This window comes from Rhinoraja longicauda, chromosome 15, assembly GCF_053455715.1.
Source record: "Rhinoraja longicauda isolate Sanriku21f chromosome 15, sRhiLon1.1, whole genome shotgun sequence".
Taxonomy (NCBI): Eukaryota; Metazoa; Chordata; class Chondrichthyes; order Rajiformes; family Arhynchobatidae; genus Rhinoraja; species Rhinoraja longicauda.
The window spans coordinates 28,448,918-28,467,309 of record NC_135967.1 but is presented as its reverse complement, the minus strand read 5'-3'; the positions used below and the strand labels follow the sequence as shown (position 1 = coordinate 28,467,309).

Sequence of the window (18,392 nt, the reverse complement as noted above, 5' to 3'; positions counted from 1 at the left end):
TCCATAGCCAAGGCACAATATGTTTGGTGTGCCGTGACTTCATCAGGTTAATTCTCATGTGGAAAGATTGTTCTATGCAGAAAAAGTGTTGGTAGTGCCCGCAATCGCTGCCTTGCCAACAGTCTATCTCGTCCTTTTCCTTCTTTGTTGTTTTTTAGTATGTGTTAAATGTATGTTTTAGTGTTCTTTAGCTTGTTTAATGTGGGGGGTGGGTTAGGGGAAACTTTTTTAAATCTCTTACCTCGACGGAGATGTGACCTTTTCCGTACTGTATCTCCGTCCGCACTGCGGCCTAACATCATGGAGCTGGCGGCCTCTGCTGGGGACCGACTTCGGGGAGCTCCAACTGCGGGAGCCTGCGGACCTAACATTGCGGAGCTGGCAGTCACTTTGCCAGGGATCGACCTCGGAAGTTCCAACCGCAGGAGCCTGTGGACTTAACATCGCGGAGCTCGTGTTCCTTGGTTAGGGGCCGACTTCGGGAGCTCCAAGCCGCAGGAGCTTCAATCGTCCCAACGCGGGAGCTTCGATTGTCACGACGTGGGAGCTTCGATTGCTGACTAGGAGCTTCGATGGCCCCGTCTGTGGATGGTTCAACTCCCCCGACCGCGGGAGAATAATAAAGAGGGAAGAAGATTAGACTTTATTGCCTTCCATCACAGTGAGGAATGTGGGGAATCCGCTGTGGTGGATGTTTATGTTAACTTTTATGTAATTGTGTGTCTTGTTTTTTTTAGTATGGCTGTATGGTAATCGAGTTTCACTGTACCTTAATTGGTACATACAATGCAATACCATGTATATTTATTGTCATTGTACAGGGGTACAACGAGATTGGGAATGCGCCTCCCATACGATGCAATAATTTAATTAGCTAGTCAGTATTAATTTAAACAACCCAATGAAACAAATTGTAACAGTTTTAAAACAGAATAAAGTGCAAGTAGATCTGTGCCGGATCACTCTGCGATGTGACAAAAACAGACAAAAAACATGTGACGAAAACAGACCTTGAAACCTTAACTAAGTAAGATTGATCTATTTTCATTTTAGTTAACAAAAGGAGAGATGATCAAATTGAGATGATTCTGTGAGGAATGGTCTAAAGTTAAGGATTGACTATTAAGATCAGCAATAAGGTTTTCACTCGTGTTTTTGTAAATCATTCCAGATCTATCTATATACAAGGCAGAGATAAATTTATTTTGAACATAAAAGAAATGTCCAAAGATAATGAGTTAGATTTTGTAAATCAGGTTGGGAAGCTTGAAATGAGGCATATGATCAGTACATTTTCTCATGTTGTATTGGTTGTGGGCAAACTTTGAAAGGCCCTACTGTGTAACAACATACTGGGAGGAATCTGAGAAATAAATTGTCTCCTGTAGCTCTGGTGGTTGTATGAATTTATATTAAGTAGTTAAAAGAGAAAATATATAATGCAATGCAGGATCTGCCAGTTACCAGTTCCTGAAGTCTGGCCAGTAAAATCTTTATACATGTAACAAATATCATTGGTAATGATTTATGAGCTGCTTTTGGATGATGTAAGGATTCGTCCAATAAAGTCACTTTGCCCACTGTAAAATAAATTAGGTTAGTTACGTATTTACTTGCGGTAGGCACTTGGAAAATATTTGAAGGTTTCAAACAATGTCCATTACAAACAGAATATTTGTATAAAACAGAACAAAATCTTACGATCCTCTAATATTTTTATTATTGATTTTTAATGAGTTTAACATTTGAAGCCACAAATATGCTTTGTTGGCATTTCAGATTAATTGAGGGCAGGCTGATTTGATTGTGTTAGAAGAATGAACATAGCACATTAAATGTCAGAATATGAGTGTTGGAATCGTGTATATTTGGATAAATATTTGTACAATGTCCTTTGATCAGTTACTTTTCTTTATTTACCTGATGCCATTGTAGCATAATTGTTGCAGTCATCTTAAGGCAATGTCATCAGAGTGAAAAGTTTGAATGTCACATGTTTACATAGACTGTGGAGGCGTTATGTGGATCATTTGATAGCGCATTTGTTAAGTTGCACAGGTATGATCCATGTCCCACTCCTATGCTGCAACAATGACCAACCATTATTCCTTTAATTGGAGATCAAAATTGGATTATTTTTGCAGAAATGCAATGTACAAATCCCAGTGAAACTAGAGGAGGAAATATACCTAATGTGGTCCTTATGCTGACTCGTACCTTAATGTGTGGTTGCATTAAGCTGTGATTAAATGCTGTGAATGTAAAGCTTCGTTACATGTTGGGATTCTATCTGTCTCCGGCAGTTGCAAAGGATGGCTCTAGCCCTGCAGGAAAAGAAGATTGTGAACCGTTTTAGACTGTCAAAGGTATTTGGCAAAATGACATCATCATCAGGACTTGCAAGTAAGATTTTACTCGGTGTGGGATGGAAATGTCATCCATCTCTTTCTGGGATGTTGAGCAAAGTATGCATTCTCTTGTGGAATGTGTTTGGCAAGGAAATTTAGAGAAAGGTATAGACAATAGACAATAGGTGCAGGAGTAGGCCATTCAGCCCTTCGAGCCAGCACCGCCATTCAATGCGATCATGGCTGATCACTCTCAATCAGTACCCCGTTCCTGCCTTCTCCCCATACCCCCTCACTCCGCTATCCTTAAGAGCTCTATCCAGCTCTCTCTTGAAAGCATCCAACGAACTGGCCTCCACTGCCTTCTGAGGCAGAGAATTCCACACCTTCACCACCCTCTGACTGAAAAAGTTTTTCCTCATCTCCGTTCTAAATGTTGGTCTTTAAGATTCTATTCCATGCAAACAGCGACGGACTTGGATGATTGTCAGCTCAATTGAAAGCCCTTTTTACTTAGGCCAAAGTTCACTGGTCTAGCACAAGGAACTGTTCTTGACCGAAAGTTGGAAGTTGGCACATTCTGACATCCCTCGTCTACTTGCTAAAGGGTACACTGAAGCATGGTGCAGCTATTGCAAAAAGCTGTACAGGGAAAGGCCACTGTTTGAGGCCCCACCTTTGTTGCACACCTATGGGCTGGGACCCATATTAAAATCGTTAACACTTTGCTCATTAAATATATTAAAAGGAAAAATTCATGTGATGATTTTTGCTCAATATATTTTGAAAAAAATGTCACTGTGATTGTGCTAGTCGCATACTTTTAATGCTGCTGTTTCAAAAATGGTTGAGAAATGCTCAGCAAATGTGTGTCAGGTAATCCTGTTTGATTGTACAGTTCAGAAATGGTTTGTTGATTATGCTGAACGTTCTTTAAAAATGAGGTCAAGGGTTAATTGTTAATTGCCACCGGCACTAGTCTTGGCACGGGAGACTGCATTATGACCACACCTAATTAGTGTGCTGCTTCAATTCTGCATTTACTTGAAGGCAAGCGCAGAATAAGGTTGCTCTTAATTATGGCGTTAACACTTCTATTTATGTAGCGTGCTTTATTATAGAATGCATGAGAAAATAAATATCTTAAAGGGTGACAAGATCCTGACCAAGTAGATGGGAGTTAAGGAACATGGAGATGCACAGAGGTGAATGGAAAGAAATTAATTCCAGTGAATGGAAGATCAGAAAAAAATAGTTGGAATTGCTGGCGAGGGTCTGAGGTTGTTTGAAAAGATAACTATTGGTTTTCCTTGCGTTTAACATGTGAAGGCTATCTCGTATTAGTATTGACTTTGCAGTTCCAGGGATTTGACACAGCTATGATAAATGGTGACATACTTTCACACAGACTTCCCACAATTGACTCCACCTACACTTCATGTATCACCAGATTCAGGGGCAGTTTCTCTGCAGATATTATCAGACAACTAAACAGTCCACTCCCCAGCTAGAGTGTAGTCCTGACCTCCCATCTACCCCATGGAGACCTTTGAACTATCTTTAATCGGACTTTATGTTGCACTAAATGCTGTATTCTTTATCTGTACACTGTGGACCGCATGATTGTAATCATACATAGTCATCGGCTGCATAGTACTGTGACAATACTATACTAAATAAAGATTTCATAAAGGAGCAACCTCCCCTCCCCAACACTGCAACATTACGACATTTGCGGCATGGTGGCGTAGCGCTAACACTACTGCCTTGTAGCGCCAGAGACCCGGTTTCGATCCTGACTAGGGGGGTTGTCGGTACGGAATATGTACCTTCTCCCGTGACCTGTGTGGGTTTTCCAGGAGATCTTCGGCTTCCTCCGACAGTCCAAAGACTTGCAATTTTGTAGGTTAAATGGCTTGGTATAAATGTAAAATTGTGTCAGGTTTGTGTAGGGTAGTGTTAATGTGCGGGGATAGCTGGTCGGTGTGGACTCGGTTGGCCGACTGGCCAGTTTCCATGCTATATCTCTGAACTAAACTAAAAATGAAGGTATCACAAAATGCTGGAGTAACTCAGCGAGTTCTCTGGAGAGAAGGAATGGGTGACATTTCGGGTCGAGACCCTTCTTCAGACTGATGTCGGGGGGCGGGACAAAGAAAGGATATAGGTGGAGACAGTGGGAGAACTGGGAAGGGGGAGGGGATGAGAGGGACAGAGGAACTATCCAGAGTTAGAGAAGTCAATGTTCATAACACTGGGCTGTAAGCTGCCCAAGCGAAATATGAGGTGCTGCTCCTCCAACCTGCAGTGGGCCCCACTATGACACTGGAGGAGGTCCTGCATTTGGTCTCGCCGATGTAGAGAAGTTGACATCTGTAACAGCAGATACAATAGATGAGGTTGGAGGAGGTGCAGATGAACCTCTGCCTCACCTGGAAAGACTGTTTCGGTCCTTCGATGGAGTCGAGGGGGGAGGTAAAGGACAGGTGTTGCATCTCTTGCGGTTGCAGGGGAAAGTGCCTGGGGAGGGGGTGGTTTGGGTAGGAAGGGACGAGTGGACCAGGAAGTTATGGAGGGAATGGTCTCTGCGGAAAGCAGAAAGGGGAGGAGATGGGAAGATGTGGCCAGTCGTGGGATCCCGTTGGAGGTGACGGAAATGTTGGGGGATAATTTGTTGGATACATTGGCTGATGGGGTGAAAGGTGAGAACAAGGGGGACTTTGTCCTTGTTACGAATGGGGGGGAGGGGGAGCAAGAGTGGAGCTGTGGGATATAGAGGAGGCCCTAGTGAGAGGAGGAGGGGAAGCCCCGTTTCCTAAAGAATGAGGACATCTCTGATGCCCTAGTGTGAAACACCTAATCCTTGGCACAGATGCGGCATAGACGAAAGAATTGGAAGTAGGGGATAGACTTTTTGCAGGAGACAGGGTGGGAAGAAGTGTAGTCCACATAGCTTTGGGAGTCAGTGGGTTGTAGTAGATGTCGGTCACTAGTCTGTCTCCTGTGATGGATATGGTGAGATCCAGAAACGGAAGGGAGATGTCGGAGATGGTCCAAGTATATTTAAGAGCGGGATGGAAATTAGTGGTGAAATGTATGAAGTCAGTGAGTTCTGCATGGGTACAAGAGGTAGCACCAATGCAGTTGTCAATTTAGCGGAGATAGAGTTCGGGGATGGGGCTAGTGTACGTTTGGAACAGGGATTGTTCGACGTACCTGACAAAGAGGCAGGCATAGCTAGGGCCCATGCGAATGTCCATGGCTATGCCTCAGGTTTGGAGAAAATGGGAGGAGTTAAAGGAGAAGTTGTTGAGGGCTGTTGAGGTAATTTTATCCAACGCCGGATCCACGGCCTCAACAAACGCTTCCTCACCTATCTCTTCGACTTAAACTAAAAATGAGCTCCTCTACAGCTGAAATTGACTTAGTAGTTCCAGTAACTGTTTTTCCAGCCTCTATATCCAGAAACGTCAAATGTCCTAAAAGGTATCCAAATCTGAGTTTAATTCTTACACATTCAGCTTCATTCTCATTGCTCATGCAACCTCCTTTAACCAATAAACGAAGAGTTAACATTTCTCCAGTTATTTCTCATCTGAACTCTGCTCACTTGAGATGAATTACTTGTATACACTGTGCTGACTTGAAAGCATGTCACCATTTATCATACCCATGGCAAAAATCCTGGAATTATAAACACAATACTCGTATGAGAGACACCACGTCCTGCAACATTGCAATGAGAATGGCTTACCACTACTGTCAAGAAGGCATCTGGAGCAATAAAAGCTGAGTTGCCAGTGAGGTCCATCACTTGATCATGGTTTTTATGGGCTTGTGTCTGCTGCTCAAGGCCATAAAATATTTTCTCAGAACCCATCTTTCAGCTTTTCTTTTTAGTAATCCAAGCTTTTTAAAAGAAAAATACAGGGAATGCTTAAAATATGCATTGGGGAGCAAAAAAAGTTAATGCCCATTCATCAGAACTATCCTCTCCTTTCATGGATCAGCATTAACATTGATGTATTTTTTATTTCTAAAGTGCCTTTGGGTATTTTCTCTTTGGATAAATGCAGGTTTGTAATTTTATATAACAGCATTTAATAGTAGCATGATTTGTAAAGCAGCCATATTTTTTTAAGAGTTAAGTATTCAAAGGATCTGAACTTGGAATGTGTGGATGAGGCATAACACACAACAACTTCACTACCTATGAACTGAAGCTGTTCCTGTGTTCTTTTGTTTACTTTATTTTTTTCCTGAATTTATTGGCATAGCATGTGAATAATTATAATTCCATTCTGTATGCTTTCCATTCTTCAAATAATATAAAATGAAATTATGTAACAAGACATGAAAACTAAACTATCTTAACTAGCAGGGTCATATTGCACTGCTCATTCGAGTCTTTCTCGGTATCTCTGAGGCCTAATTAATGCTGAACAATAATTCTATGGCTCAAGATAAGACAACATTTATTTCTGAAAGGAAATTTTGTTTGACAAATTTGTTGGAGTTTAAAGATGGTAGAATACACTTGGAAGGACCAGTAGATGTGGTATATGCTTGGATTTTCACAAAGCTTTTTACAAATTCCCACATAACAGGTTAGTGTGCAAAATTATGGTGGCACGGTAGCGCAGCGGTAGAGTTGCTGCTTTACAGCGAATGCAGCGCCGGAGACTCAGGTTCGATCCTGACTACGGGTGCTGTACTGTATGGAGTTTGTACGTTCTCCCCGTGACCTGCGTGGGATTTCTCCGAGATCTTCGGTTTCCTCCCACACTCCAAAGACGTACAGGTATGTAGGTTAATTGACTGGGTAAATGTAAAAATTGTCCTTAGTGTGTGTAGGATAGTGTTAGTGTGCGGGGATCACTGGGCGGTGCGGACTTGGTGGGCCGAAAAGGTCTGTTTCCGCGCTGTATCTGAAATATGAAATTTAAAAAAATAATACCACTCCAAAAATGGGGACTGCTGTAATCAGTGCTACTGGTATCAGCTGCTCACAGCATACATCAATGATTTGGATGAAAGAACCAAACATAACATTCTGAAACTTCATGACTATGCTAAAGTGGACTGAGGTATTCTAGCCATGTTCCTGAGAAAAAAATAACATGAAATGAGTTAAATGACTGCAAGCATGATGAATGGAAATTTCAAATGCTAAAATCAGAAAATGTGTTCTGGGAGTGTTCCTGGCGAGCAGTGTGGCTGGGAGTATTCCCGGTGAGTGGGCTCAAGGCCTCCAGTAGGCCCAGCTCGCCCGCCGGGGACATGGGACCCATCGAAGCTACCACATCAGAGCGGTCGAAGCTCCTGCGGCTTGGAGCTCCCGAAGCCGGTCTCTAACCAGGGACTGCGAGCTCCACGATGTTAAAGTCCACAAGGTCTGATGTCGCTATCTCCAAATACCTTTTTCTCAATCGACCAAAGGCTGTGCTGATGCATTGGAGATGATGGTGAATTCTATCATCAGTGTTACAGTGTACTTGTTGCTTCACAGATATTTTCGTTAAATTCAAAGGAACAACAGAAGAGACAGATTTTGCATTTCATTTAAGGAAGTATGTATGTTTCAAAATTCAGGCTAAATACTGGCTCCAATTTCTTTACCAAACTCACGGGACTTGGTGTCAGCATCTCTGCAACTGATCCTCGACTTCCTGACCAACGGGCCCCAATCAGTGAGGATAGGGGACAAATCATCCTCTACGGTAATCCTCAAGGAGATAGTGATCGACTTCAGGAAGTGAAGCAGTACACAAGCCCGTTTGCATTGACGGCGCAGAAGTTGAGATGGTTGAAAATTTCAAATTCCTAGGAATCAATACCACCAACAACTTCTTGACGAACCATAATGAAGCAACGACGAAGAAAGCACACCGATGCCTCTACTTCCTTGGAAGGCTTAGGAAGTTTGGCATGTCCCCTACAACTCTCACCAACTTCTAAACAAGCACCATAAAAAGCATTTTTTCAGGATGCATCACAGCTTGGTTTGGGAATAGCTCCATCCAATTTCTCAAGTAATTGCAGCGAATTGTAGACACAGCCCAGACCATCACACAAACCAACCTCCCTTCTATTGAAGGTAGACACAAAATGCTGGAGTAACTCAGCGGGTCAGGAGGCATCTCTGGAGAGAAGGAATGGGTGACGTTTCGGGTCGAGACCCTTCAGACTGATGTCAGGGGAGTGGGTGGGATAGAGATAGAATGTAGTCAGAGACAGTAAGAGTCCGGGGGGGGGAAGGGGGGAGGGAGGTGGGGGGGAGGAGGGTGAGGGGGGAGTTTGGGGTGTGAGGGGGGGGGGGGTGGGTAGGACATGGACCGTTGTGATTTGCTGTTGAAGACCACTGAAGCAAGTATGTCTTCAATGAAATTAGGTATGTGCAGTTTTAAATGAAACTCTTTCTTCATAACATAGTCATAAATTTTATGACCATTTTTCTTTTGTACCAAGAGAATTGGGATGTATAAGGAAAACATAGAAAAACAAAACAAAACAAAATTTTCTTTGTGTTGTAAAACGTATTTCTGTTCAATAACCTTTCTATAAATAGCAGAATATACTCATGATAGGCCTGACATTGTACATGTGGTCTAAGACTGTTGGAAATAATAGTCATTTTTCATACCTAAATGTAGCCCAACGTGTATGCGCATTTGGCGTGCATACTTCTTTTTGCTGAAAAGTTGCATTACGTGCCATATTATGAATTTTGATATAAAATTCTGAATTTTGGACATCAAAATTATGAATTTGTAAAATCAAATGTTGGGAGGTCTGTCTACCTCATTGGTGACCCTCAGACGATCCTTGATCGGACTTTGCTGGTTTCACCTTGCACTAAACGTTGTTCTCCTATCATGTATCTATACACTGTAAATGGCTCGATTGTAATCATGTATTGTCTTTCTGCTGACTGGATAGAACACAGCAAATGCTTTTCACTGTACCTCGGTGCACGTGACAATAAACTAAACTGAACTGAAATGGTGCTTAGTGTCATACAGCGGGGAAACAGGCCCTTTGGCCCAACTTGCAAAAGCTGACCAATATGCCCCATCAACACTGGTCCCACCTGACTGTGTTTGGCTCATTACCCTCGAGGCTTATCCTACCCATTTACCTGTCCAAATGTTTTTTAAATGTTGTGATTGTATCTACCTCAATTACCCGCTCTGGCTGCTCATGTACTTGCCTCCCTTTGTATTAAATATTTCCCCCCCCCCTCACCTTAAACCTATGTCCTCTGGTTCTCGATTCGCCTACTCTGGTGAAGAGACTCTGCATTTGCCCTATTTATTCCTCATGATCTTGTGTGCCTTGATGAGATCACCACTCACTTTCCTGCACACCAAGGAATAAAGTCCTAGCTAGCTCAAACTCTTCAGATAGCTCAGGTTCACAAGTCCTGGCAACATCCTTGTAAATCTTCTTTGAAACCCTTTCCAGCTTAACGAGATTTTTTCTTTAACAGTGTGACCAAAACTGACCATATTACTCTAGTCTAGTCAAGTCAAGTTTATTTGTCACATGCACATACACGATGTGCAGTGAAATGAAAGTGGCAATGCCTGCGGATTGTGCACAAAAAAGAATTACAGTTACAGCATATAAATAAAGTTAATACAGTTAATACAGAGTGTGATGTGTCTTGTACAAGCTACCTTTTTTTTTTTAATATCAAAAAATACTTTATTCAAGTAATAAATATTTACAAAACATCTTTTCAACAATTCCATCCGACATTTCCGGAGGTTATTGTACAAGTTACCACTTCTATACTCAATACTCTTGACTGATGAAGGCGAATGTGCTGAAAGCCTCCTTGACCATCCAATCCAATTATGTCACTTTTAAAGAACTATGTAGTTGCACTCCTAGAACCCTCTGCTCTACAATACTCCCCAGAGCCTTGCCATTCATTGTAAAGGGCCTTCACTGGTTGGACTTCCCAAAATGCAACATCTCACACTTCTCAGTATTAAATTCCATCAAACATTCCTCAGCCCACTTCCCAATCGATCAAGATACTGCGGCAATTTTTGACAACTATCTTCACTATCTACAATGCCACCCATTTTAGTGTAATCTGCAAATTTGCTAATCATGCCTTGTATATTTTCATTCAAATCATTGATATAAATGACAAACATTAATGCGCACAGCACTGAACCCTGAGGCACATCACTAGTCACTTCTTTGAAGGGTTAAACACAATGCTTTAAAGCTATCTGTAAACTTTGAGGTTATGGCAGCATGACTTGCGACAGAAAGCTATTTGTCACAAAGACAGGAGTTGTAATAGTTCTTGTTCAAAGATTTTATCTTGTAAAACTGCACTTGTACATTTTGTGTCAGAAGCCTGTGTAAGATTTTCCTCCTGTCCATCATTGGCACAGCTTGAATTTTCACTTTTAATACTCCAGTCACATGGAGATATCTGTAAAAATCTGTTTTTCAAAAATCTTGAAGATTTTTTGATAAAACCACTAAATGTTACAAGGGATACAACACAAGCAAACACATTTTAAGGTTATGCAAAAATCAAGGATAGGGTGATAAATTTAGTATTCCTGATTTCTCTCCATTTAAAAATTATTGTACCTTGTAACTTTCGCTTAATAACTTCATGTTCCCTAACTAAATTCCATCTGCACCATTTTTCCGCGAGCATATCCTGTCTCGGGCTAAACTATGTTAAATGTATATAAATGGTAAATATGTAACTCCAGTTTAACACGTTATCCTTGAAGCTGATTAAACATTACTTAAACACCTGTTCCTACAATTGTATCAGTTGATTCATATTCACTTTTCTTAACGAGAGTGCATCTCCAATCCCTGAAAATGTTTTTCTTGCTTGAACTATTTGCACTTATTTCTCTTATTTGCACTTACTTTCGCCAGTTTTAATTTTGTTGGCTGGAAATTTGTAAAGAGCTGCTGCTTTTATAATATAAAGCTCAATTAATGCTAGGATCGGTTTGTTACTTTCAGCAACTTGATGTGTGCAAATTAATGATAATAATAGATATTTTAGCAGACAACAGATGTCCAGTTTGGCTTAATTATTTTACTGCTGTTACATATTTTACTTTTGGCAATATACAGTAATAAACCTCTTTTCGATTGGAACGATCTGCTCCATTTACAGCCACAGCATGAAAGTTAATTTACTTTGGGGTAGCATTTCTTGCCATCTATGATTGTCTACCTCCACCTCGTTGCTGTTTCTGCAAATTCTGAGTCTATTTAAATCCACTGTGGGTATGTTCCTTCCTATCTCTGTAACGTTCTTCAATCCTTTGAGATAGCTCTATGATGTGGCCATTGTGGAAACGTGGTTGCAAGATGGACACGGCTGGCAACAACTGTCTGGTGTTTTGTTAATTTAGACATGATCGAGATGGAGGTAAAAGAGATGGAGTTGTTTACTAATCAGGGAGACCAGAGGGTTTGCCCACTGATGTGATATGGATGGAGGTTGTGAATTTGGTCAAAAAGACTCTCACGGTGGCACTCGGAGGACATTCTGGAGAGTTCGTCCACTGGTGCAATATGGGTGGATTTTAGATTTTTTAGATTTAGAGATACAGCGCGGAAACAGGCCCTTCGGCCCACCGAGGCCGCGCCGCCCAGCGATCCCCGCACATTAACACTATCCTACACACACTAGGGACAATTTCTACATTTACCCAGTCAATTAACCTACATACCTGTACGTCTTTGGAGTGTGGGAGGAAACCGAAGATCTCGGAGAAAACCCACGCAGATCACGGGGAGAACATACAAACTCCGTACAGACGGCGCCCGTAGTCGGGATCGAACCTGAGTCTCCGGCGCTGCATTCGCTGTAAGGCAGCAACTCTACCGCTGTGTCACCGTGCCGCCCTAAATCCCAGGTTATTAAGTGAGGCAAGAGAGGAGATTGCAGGAGGCTTGACAAAGATCTTTGCATCTTCGCTACCTGCAGCTTAGGTCCTGGAGAACTGGAGAGTAGCTAATGTTTTAAGAAGGAACTGCAGATGCTGGTTTAAACCGAAGACAGACACAAAAAGCTGGAGTAACAGCGGATACAATAGTGGCATTTTAGCGGTGTTTAGTACAGACACTTTGGGCTGAAGAGCCTGTTCTTGTGCTGAACTGTTCAATGTTCTATGCTCTATCTATGTTTCTCCAATTCCAACACCTTGATCATTTGACACATGAATTTCACTGCCAAAAAAAGTCATCTTTCCATCGCTGTATCAATCCTTATTGCCTCTGGATCTATCTGGATCCTCTCCTCTGGTATCATATTTTCTTTGAAATGCTGATGCGATGTGCTTGTGGTTGCTTGGTTACAATAAGCAGGCAAAGCATTACATTCTCGCATTATATAAAGGATGGATAAAACAAATAAATAGTACCTAAACAATTTTAAGGACATTTTCAAAGATAGGGAATGAAATTAATATGAAGTGTGAGAGAAATTATTTGACAGAGATTTGTCACACCAGTAAACATTTATTTGCATCGGAATGAACTCATTAGTTTGTAAGTTTAATGGGCGCCTGTTCTTCCATGTACAGTGAAATTCTGGAGTAGCAGGCTTTACATTTCTGATTTTCTTTTCTGGACACATCTGCAAGTGTACAGTGGAGAGCATACTGACTGGTTGCATCATGACCTGTTTGGAATTCAAATGCTCAAAAACAAAGGAGAATGTCGAAAGTGAGGCATTGGCCGATCCATCACCGGTGCTGACCTCCTCACCATCTAAGGGATCAACAGGAACTGCTGAGTTAAGAAGACAGGTAAGATTGTCAAAGACCCATGGCACCCTGTCCACACTCTTCCCATTGCTTCTATCAGGAAGAAGGTGCAGAAGACTGATAGCTGTTACCTTCAGCTTCTCATCAATCATCAGGTTCTTGGATCAAATGATGTTGTGACATTTCGGCTTGGGACCCATCTTCCTGTTCTCCAGAAATGCTGCCTGACCCGATGAGTTACTCCAGCACTTTGAGTCCTTTTTGTGCAAACCAGCATATGCAATTCTATGTTTCAATACTAATCAATTTATTTTTCTGGTTCAAATAAACATTTTTGTTTCTTGTTGCTATTGCTAGGAGAGCATATCCCATCTGTAATTAAGTAACCATGAGCTTTGTTATTAAATTCATTGTTCTTAAAAGTGATTTTTTAAAAAACTGACAGCACCTATGTGCTGATAACCTGGTATGAATTCCTATTCTCTGATATTGCCTCCACAGCAATGAATCATCCATGGCTTGGTGTTGCGAGGCTGCTGGGGCGAACAGTGTAGCCATTAACTTATCAAGATGTAGTGGCCGGATGGTAGGGGAGCTGATGGGAGGAGCTCGCGGCTGCTGGCATCGGCGCCTTTTTTAACGTGAAACCACATAAAGTGCTGGAGTAACCCGGCTGACTGAATCGGTCTGAAGAAGGGTCCTAATGTCACATATCTATGTTCTCCAGAGATGCTGAGTTATTCCAGCACTTTATGTCCTTTTGTGTATTCAACATCATCTGCAGTTCTTTGTTTCAACTATATACAATAATAATACCTTACTTGGTTATAGCGGACAATTGGTAATTACGGACATTATCCCTCCCCGCCTACCTATGGTCCATTATGACAAGGGTTTACTGTAATTTTCAATGATTGAGAGATTTGTTTTGCACTTCCTTTGGCTACTGTTATCTCCATAACAATGTGTTGGTGTATCACTTCTAAAGCATATTACATCTATCTATATTGTAGTACTAAAACTCCTCCTGTATGTATGTTGTTCCAGAAATACAGCCAAAACGGTACACGATAGCGCAACAATCTTAGGGGCACCTTACTTACCATTGGCCTACAGTTTGCAGTAGCAAGTTTTGTTCAAATTGTTATATTTTAAAAGTTATTCACTTTTTGAACTTTAATAAATCGCTCCCACTTGCCGTGGTGGCAGCCACGTCTGCACAGTTATACTTCCGTGTTCGGCGTCACAATGGGAACCCAACGGGTCATATATGAGATCGCCAATTTGATCAAATACGGCGTCTCAACGGGGGAGGGTTTCCGGGCCCGGTGGCGGTGTGCCTGCGCAACAATGCTGGGAAGACCGGCGCCGGTCCCGGCGTGCCCCACGCCTGACCTTCCTCCCGTGGTGCAGCGAGAAGGTGAAAGAAGATAGCCACCAGCAGGAGGAACATGGGGCAGCACCTTGCGGCCACTCTCCTACAGCTGGCCGCCGGGGCCCGGGGTCAGTGGCTCCCTCTCCCCTTTCCTCTCCCCCCCCCCCCCCCCTCGCCCGCCCCCACTGTCACAACGAGGACCCAATGGGTCCATGGGTCTTCTAGTATATTTCTAAAAAATGCTTCATGTTTAATTGCCAATCTGACTGGGGCAGTGATTTCTCTTAAATATTGTAATATAATGTGTAGATGAGTAGAGGTCTGCAGCCAACCAAAGGTTGAACATTTGTATATGCATATTTTTATGTGACTGCATGTGGAATAAAGCTTGATGAAGTTTAATGCCAAGCTTCAAAGATTTGTTCTGCCAGCCATTAATCTGAATTATTTATGAGTTGACTTCAGAAATTGCCCTTTCATAAAGAACTTGGATTACAAGTGAGTGATTTGAGAAATTTGAGGTGTGGATTTACTAAATTATGCATCAGCTTTTTCCAGAAAATGTTAATAAAATCAAATCATTTTTTTCTCTCACAATATTTTGATGCAGGGAGTGCTGGAGTGAAGCATCTTGCAGCATGCTTTGCTAATCTTGCCCTTTAGCTCAAAATATTTGGGCTGCAGGTTGGTGAAGGTGCAAGTTGCTAATGTAATGGGATAAGCACAAATAGGGACCTAAAAATGCAAGAATAAGTAACAATCAAAATTCTTTGCTCATAAATTGTACGGATTGAAAATGGAAAGAAAATATTGTAGAAGAATAAATGATGAAGAGTGAAGAGCACAAATGTAATCATCATGAAAACAAATGGGTTTAAATCTCAAAGAATAAGATTAATATTGGCAAGGCATAAACTTGACAGTTTCTAGTTGGATGACATTAAATAATGAATTTGATCCTTGCAATGAATTCTATGGTGAATGAAGCACGGATGATTTAACAATACAAATGTAATATTTTGTCGTGATAATGCAATTTCTGAAAATAGTTTAATGGGTTGCATTTTTAGATCATCCAATCCTGCTTTTCAAAATCGGTGCGATAACTTCTACAAATATAACCGTTGCTTTACAAATGTTTCCTCAAAGCTTTTGTAGAGAATTTGAGGATCTTGATGATTGTGATGTAATGTCACATTTATGATGATGATATATTTAGGTCTGGATTTCCATATGAAAACTACCATTGCTGCAGGAATGGTAGGTGCTACTTGGCAAATTCCCTCATGGTGCAGGCTGCAGTCACATTTCAGTGATAGCGGAAGGAGTGAATCCTGAAGGTGGTGGATGAGATGCTGCTTTAGTTGATGAATTGCCTTTTTTTAAATGCTAGATCGAACTATGTTTATCCAATTCGGTGAGAATATACTCCATCCAGATTTGCAGGTATTGGTAAAGTTATAATCGTCAATTGTGATTACATCAAGTTATGTGATGAGTCATCATGGTGAACATCAATTGAAATGTGTTAAATGTTAATATTATTATACCACCTTCAGATTTTTCTCTGTAAAGCACACCAAACTAACATGGAAATACATGAGATATACTGCTCAAACAAAATGTAAATAGTGCATGGTAGACACAAAATGCTGGAATAACTCAGCAGGACAGGCAGCATCTCTCGAGAGAAGGAATGGGTGACGTTGACCTGAAACTTCATCCATTCCTTTCCCCCAGAGATGCTGCCTGTCCCGCTGAGTTATTCCAGCATTTTGTGTCTACTTTCGATTGAAACCAGCATCTGCAGTTCTTTCCTGCACATGTAAATAGTGCACGCAGGTTGATTTGGTAGCATTTGACTTCAAAGTATGTTTAGATGTTGTAATATTTTTTGTTGAAGGTGATAAAATATTCAGACTAATTTTTAATCTTTACTTGATCAGAGATGCAGAAATTAAATTGTTGATCTTTCAATAATATAGTACAGTAATCCAATCTGATTAAACAAAGATGGGGGGAAATGGACACAACTGCTGGAGTATCTCAGCGGTTTAGGCAGCATCTCTGGAGGACATGGAGAGGTGAAGTTTTGGATCAGGTCTCTTCTTCAGGTCCTCTTTTAGGAGATGAGAAAACATTTCTTCACACAGAGAGTGGTGAGTCTGTGGAATTCTCTGCCACAGAAAGTAGTTGAGGCCAGTTCATTGGCTATATTTAAGAGGGAGTTAGATGTGGCCCTTGTGGCTAAAGGGATCAGGGGGTATGGAGAGAAGGCAGGTACAGGTTACTGAGCTGGATGATCAGCCATGATCATATTGAATGGTGGTGCAGGCTCGAAGGGCCGAATGGCCTACTCCTGCACCTATTTTCTATGTCTATGTTTCTATGTTCAGATTGATTGTGGTGGGTGGGGAGAAAGCTGGAAGGGAGATGGGAGCAGGGCAATGCCTGGCAAGTGATAGGTAGAGTCAGGTGAGGGGGGAGAGGTTTGATAGGCAGATGGTTGGACAAAGGCCATAGATGAAAAGACAAAAATTGAGGATAGAAGATGCGTGTAAAGTGAACCCAGAGGAAGGAATAGAGGGAGCAGATATGGGGATGTGTTACATCCTGCTTTTTCAAGCGCTGTGGAGAGGTTTATAGTGGTTTAGATAAACTGAGATGCTGTTTCTGACATTTGGACACAGGGAATATGATAAGGAGAGCAAATCAATTTTTTTAAGGTTAAGTCTTAGGAGATTATTTAGTTTTATTCTGGTGTTAGAGATTTTAAGGAGAATCTTAGCATAAAGACCTGAGGTAAGCTCTTTGCAGCACTGTTAAGAATATCGTGTGGGATGCAAAATTAGATGTTGTATGTCAGTTCATGGGGTGATGGAAATGTGATGTTGAAGTGCTGGATGAGGATTTGATGACGTGACTGTTCTGGTATACACCACTAAGTTGACAGTGGATAGAAAAACACCTGTTGTATGGAAGAGCAAAGAGGTTATGGTAGGAGGCTTTGGAAGAGAAGAAAAATCTAATCTTTGTGCCTCCACCAGGCAAAATCTGGTCTGATACATTGTTGTATGCACTGACAACCTCCAAATGTCTGTTAAGGCTATCCATATTTCTGCTCTGGGATAGTTTTTAACTCTGTGGCAATCATAAAATGTAGATGTTAAATAAAGACCAGGAGCTTGATTTGGACATATTTGAAGTGAGATATAACCTATGAATTGAATATGGATTTAGAAATAGGAAAGGGATTGTACAATTAAGAATTGGATAAATAATGATCCAGACCTCCCAACCCTTCCGAATTTGGTGGAAAGTTTCCGCTCTCTTATTTCATTTCCGCCATTCCAATTTTGCCTCACATTTTTCTGCAAAAACATGCCTCGCCCCGCCATTGGCCCGGCCTCGCCGCTGTACTCGCCTCGCCTCGCCGCTGGCCTGGCCTCGCAGCTGTACTCGCCTCGCCTCGCCGCTAGCCTGGACTCGCCTCGCCACTGGCCCGGCCTCGTCGCTGTACTCGCCTCGCCGCTTACCCGGCCTCGCCGCTAGCCTCGCCTCGCCGCTGGTCTCGCCTCGCCGCTGGTCTTGCCTCGCCACTGGTCTCGCCTCGCCGCTGGCCTTGCCTTGCCGATGGTCTCTCCTTACCTCGCCGATGGTCTCGCCTCGCCGCACCTCGCCCGGCCTCGCCTTGTCGCTGGCCCGGCCTCCTCTCGCTGCTGGCCTCGCCTCTCGCCGCTGGCCCGGTCTCGCCACTCGCCTCGCCTCACCTCGCCGCTCGCCCGGCCTCGCCGCTCCCCTTACCTTGCTGCGGAGCGTGAGGCCCTTTGATGTTGAGAGGCGATGGGGGGATTAGGGTGCGGGGGAGTGGGAGTGGGAGGAGGGAGTGGGGGTCAGGGG

At 42.3% G+C, this 18,392-nt stretch overlaps 1 protein-coding gene across 4 annotated transcripts in view; it reads left to right on the top strand.

Annotated features, from left to right (window-relative positions):
- Positions 1-18,392, top strand: part of LOC144600602 (ecto-NOX disulfide-thiol exchanger 2-like) — a 155,560-nt gene that overhangs the window by 5,392 nt on the left and 131,776 nt on the right. Inside the window, exon 1 of one of the 4 annotated variants that reach the window (XM_078412381.1) lies at positions 13,069-13,159. The exons of the other annotated variants lie outside the window; for them this stretch is intronic. The gene's annotated coding sequence lies outside the window, so the exon portion shown is untranslated. Of the gene's footprint in view, positions 1-13,068; positions 13,160-18,392 lie in introns of those variants that run through there. 4 annotated transcript variants of the gene reach the window in all.